Genomic DNA, 5076 nt, shown 5'->3' on the forward strand with positions numbered 1-5076 from the left:
AAAACAATGCCTCACTTTTTCATACCAAACTAATATACTGCAAGTATCTTATTTGTACAAAAAGGAGGCACTTCAATATTTCGAAAAGTACAAAATGTAACACTAAAACAATTGGAAGGGAAGGTTTTATAGTAAAATATTTGAATAACAATTTTTTCCTCTGGAAAAAATGTGTGATACTCCCTTATCACACAGAGTATCACACGTTCTCTGGAAGGAAGTGGCACTAAAGAAAATAATGATGGAATACCACAATTTGGATCTAAATGGAATTTAGTATTTGACCATAAATCGATTCTTGATTTTGCTACTATTTACTTATCTATATGGCCGTGAAAAAGTCATTACTTTTTTTTTTTTGAGTTGAAGGATAATTGCTTTACAGAATTTTGTTGATTTCTGCCAAGCACCAACATGAATCGCCATAGACCTCCCTCTGAACCTCCTTTTCAGCTCCGCCATCCCACCCCTCTGGGTTGTTTCAGAGCCCCTGTCTGAGTTCCCTGAGGCACACAGCAAATTCCCATTGGCTATATATTTAAGAATATGAACTGCTTCAAGAATTTGCAAGTCATCCTTTCACAGGAGCCATGCTAATTTCCTCTGTACCATTCTAATTTTAGTAGATGTGCTGCTGAAGTGAGCACAATGGAATGTTTCATTATTTATCTGAAAACCAGGAACACTACACTCTTTGACTTAATAACTTAACTGACATATCAACACAAAGGATTATAAATAAACACTTACATGGTCTTTCATTTGATCCTTCTTAATATTGACTGAAGTAGGCGGAGAGCAGTACCTACTTTTACTGTCTTGAAAATATGAAATACGAGTCCATGCCCTTGTTTGTCCTTATTTTATAAGAAAATAAATTAAAAGACCTAGTTAAAAACAAGGTCTACTGATATTTGGCTTACTGCGTTCCCACTGCATGCTCAAGTTACCTTAGATTATTATTACAAACTATAACTTATACATGATTCCTATTTGAGCAGTTAGAAAGAGTTGGAAAATCCATTTATAACCAATGGAAAAAATGCTCATTGAGCTGCTGCAAAGTACTTTTATATGACATTAGTTGAAATCTATTTAGAAAAAAAAAAACATGCTTCTTCTGTAAGTGGAGATTTGTGTTAAATCCTCTTGCTTGGATTATTATCTATTCTCCAACCAGCCAAATAACTACATCCTTCATAATTTATGGGATTTATTTAATTACCCTGTATATCAGTCCTCATTGATATAGAATAATGTCTGTTCTTTATTATATTTTAACTCATGTTTTGATTTTGTTCTCACTTACTCTAAGGGAAGAGGGTATGACCAGTGTGTTCTCTTGGCAAAACTCTATTAGCCTTTGCCTTGCTTCATTTTGTACTCCAAGGCCAAATTTGCCTGTTACTCCAGGTATTTCTTGACTTCGTACTTTTGCATTCCAGTCCCCTATGATGAAAAGGACATCTTTTTTGGGGTGTTAGTTCTAAAAAGTCTTGTAGGTCTTCATAGAACCATTCAACTTCATCTTCTTTAGTGTTACTGGTCGGGGCACAGACTTGGATAATCGTGATATTGAATAGTGTGCCTTGGAAACCAACAGAAATCATTCTGTCGTTGACTCATTTGAAAAGATCCTGATGCTGGGAAAGATTGAGGGCAGGAGGAGAAGGGGACGACAGGGGATGAGATGGTTGGATGGCATCACCGACTCAATGGACATGAGTTTGGGTAAACTCCGGGATTTGGTGATGGACAGGGAGGCCTGGCGTGGTGCAGTTCATGGGGTCGCAAAGAGTCAGACACGACTAAGCGACTGAACTGAAGTGAACTCTAAGGGAGTATCACACATTTTGGAAGCTAAAATTTGTTAAAAGCTTACTTTCACATTCAGAAATAACATATCAAATATTGGTGACATGCTAGGAAGAACACTAAAGTTGGAATCAGATGTTTAAGATTATGTCCTTTCTCTCCCACAAGCCAGTTTTACGTCTTTGAGTCCCTATTTTCTCATTCTGTACATACGGGAGTTGGGACACATTTGCCTTTGACATCCCTTCTAACTCCACAAGTCTCTGATATTTTGAAAATAATTAGATCATTGTGGGGAAAATATAATGGTATTTTTCATACACTCAGTTTAGCACTTACTCAAACAGTCTAGCACTTCTCCCTGAGATTTCATGATTTTTTTGTAACTTTAAAATATTTATTTATTTATTCCTTGAGCTGAGGGGGGAAAGAGAAGTTAAAGAAATTAAAGACAAAAAGGTTTGCTTTATAAATAAAATAGATATCAAACAGGTAGGAAATGTTTTTTAATGAGAATCCTTATCTTCTTTGCAAATTACATAAATACAACACAAAGGAAGAGTTTTTAGATGCTCTGCTACTTAGTTAAATCATCTGCCTCATATATTAGTTTTCACTTTCTTTTTTCATAGATTTAACATTGTTATGGGTTCAAAAGGATTATCCCCATTTCTTTTATTCTTTCCTCACTATTAACAAGACAGTTACACATTTTTAGCTTCAAGATACTATTAGAAAATGTGTACACATACACAAAAAAATACTATTAGAAAATGATTCCTTTTATTATATAAATTAAATGAACACTATTTTGCCGGCTTGAGTTTATTTTAAGCTGCTGTGTCCACCTTAAGTGTATACTTTTTCCGTCTTATTATTTTATACAATTCTGTATTTTCTGAAGATCTTCCATATGAGAAAGAGGATATAAATTCTGGTAAGTTCTAGGTAGATTTCCCTTAATCTACTTCAGGAATCCCCACGTGTTCAGCCAGACTATGCAGAATATGCTCGGCTATATGGAATATCCTGTTTTGGCAGGAATTCAATTTTGGGGGAAGCAGGGGCAGTTCTCTTAACAAGCTCTCTTTTAAGGTGAACCTTTGCAGCAACCAGTGGCAGCGTCCCAAATCATTAAGAAAGCTTCCACACCTCTCTTCTCTCCTATGTAATACTTTTGTCAAATAAATATCATCATTCCTTAACTTCTGCTTTTTTACTGAAATAATATATTTTTAAGATATCATGACAAATAAAATTATATTTTTTAAATATAATTTAGTCTGCCAACAATACTCTTAAATGATGACACATACAATAAAATACTCAGGTATAGGTCAAATACTTCGTTTCCAAAGGGTGATCCATGACCAGAATCATTGGCAATACCTGACGTAATTGTCAGAAAGCACAAATTTAGAACAGAGCTACAGAATCAACAGCACTGCTATACTAGATATACTTCTATCTTCCCTAGGCAAATCATAACAAAGATTATACTTAATGTTGAACTCTTAGAAACTACAATAAAACATGTCCTCATACTGAAAGAAACAATCTAAAATCTTTTGCACATAAATTATAAATTTGTCACAATTTGTCATGCTACTTAAATATGAGAATTTTAACTATTTTTCTGAACCCTCTTTTATGTTATTTTTCTTTGAAAAATTACTGTGTGTCTCATATAAAATGTTATATTAACTATATCATTTATTTTGTCAATTATAACATTCTTAATCTACTATGGGTCAGAAAATTAGATAGTATATTATAATTAAATGATAAACTAAATAAGCTTTCAATTAGGCCTAAAATATTCTTTCAGCTAGTAAATTGTATACATGAATAAGATGACAATATTGTGACTGAATAAGAATGTATAGTTTCCTTATTCCCTTTTACTCAGAATGAGGAGTCTTAAATAAATGATATCTAAGAAAATGAAGTTTTAAATGAAACAATAATTATTATCATTTACTGTTGTGACCTTAAATGATTTAAATAGTATACTATGTTTTTTTAATATCAATATTCTAATAGAAACTGTCATTCTATTTATAATCATCTCTAGATATAATTTTAAAACACTCATTAATTCTGTCTTTATTCTGATCTTATTACAAATTAGAACCTAGAAACATAGGCCCTAGTAGAACAATTGAAATAAAGAAATGACTAGCCTCAATATCAATGCTTTTATATTGCCGTGAAGATAATTTTACCTAGAACATAAAGCTGATTTCCTGCCAGATAAAAATTCCAATTATGCCACATAATATATAACTTGTACCACATAATTGCACAGTTCTGAAAAAACAGAATACTTATATTAAATCAAATGAAATCGTATTAGAAACTAATCAAGTTTTATTAGGAATCTTTTCAAAACTACTTTTTGAATGATTAAACTACTTTATTGATAAGTAAAAATGACTAAAATGACAACTAGAAGTATTGCCTAAAATATATTGCCTTGCCAAGATTAAACATGGACACTCAATTGAATTCCTTCTTTCAGCTCTGCAGTTATCTTGGAAAATCTGAAATAATGAATCTTATGAAAACACAAACACCTCTTTAAGACACAGTTGTATCAGAAAACACTACAGTAGTCATAAGATAATTTCACCTGCTTACTAACTCAATTATGTTTTTATTTTAATTTTGTTATAAAAGTCATTTCAGAAAATATTTAGAAGAGAAAATGTAAAGCAAGTTTAACTTAAACCAATTTTCTCTTTTGAATTGGAAAATGAGTGGAAATAGTAAAAGGTTTGGCAGGAAGCAAGGGATATAATACAGACTTGGATCTATTTAGTTCATCAGCCCTTACTCACCTTTTTGCATTACAGCATTTTGCATCACACCCACAATAATGAGCTGAAATAATTAAAGATGTGATGAAGCAGCACAATGTAAGAGCCAGGTAAACTGTAGAAACTCTCTCAGATTTTTATTATGCAGTTGTATGTAAATGGCAATGTATTTTCTAGCTGAAAATATATAAGTATATGAAATATTTGCAAATAATCATGCCCCAAATATTCTCCAATAAGTTGACTGAGTTAAATATTATCACTCTAGGTTTAAAATGGCAAAAAAAGTTCAACATCAGGTTTCTAGTTTTGCATATAAGAAAGTAAGAAATCACAACTTTATCTTAACAACAAGTAAAAAGCTGAGTTGATGGAAAAAATCAACAACTCTTCTTGGATCTGTAAGAGAGGTAAGAAAACAGGGTAAACTGCTGTTCCAAGA

General features: G+C 32.2%; 1 non-coding gene across 1 annotated transcript; it reads right to left on the minus strand.

The window, feature by feature from the left end:
* Positions 1-540: 540 nt before the first annotated feature.
* LOC122685068 lies at positions 541-647 on the minus strand. The gene has a single exon (XR_006338242.1). It is a non-coding gene; the product is annotated as a U6 spliceosomal RNA (small nuclear RNA).
* Positions 648-5076: the final 4429 nt, after the last annotated feature.

This window comes from Cervus elaphus, chromosome 27 (genome assembly GCF_910594005.1).
Source record: "Cervus elaphus chromosome 27, mCerEla1.1, whole genome shotgun sequence".
Classification (NCBI taxonomy): domain Eukaryota; kingdom Metazoa; phylum Chordata; class Mammalia; order Artiodactyla; family Cervidae; genus Cervus; species Cervus elaphus.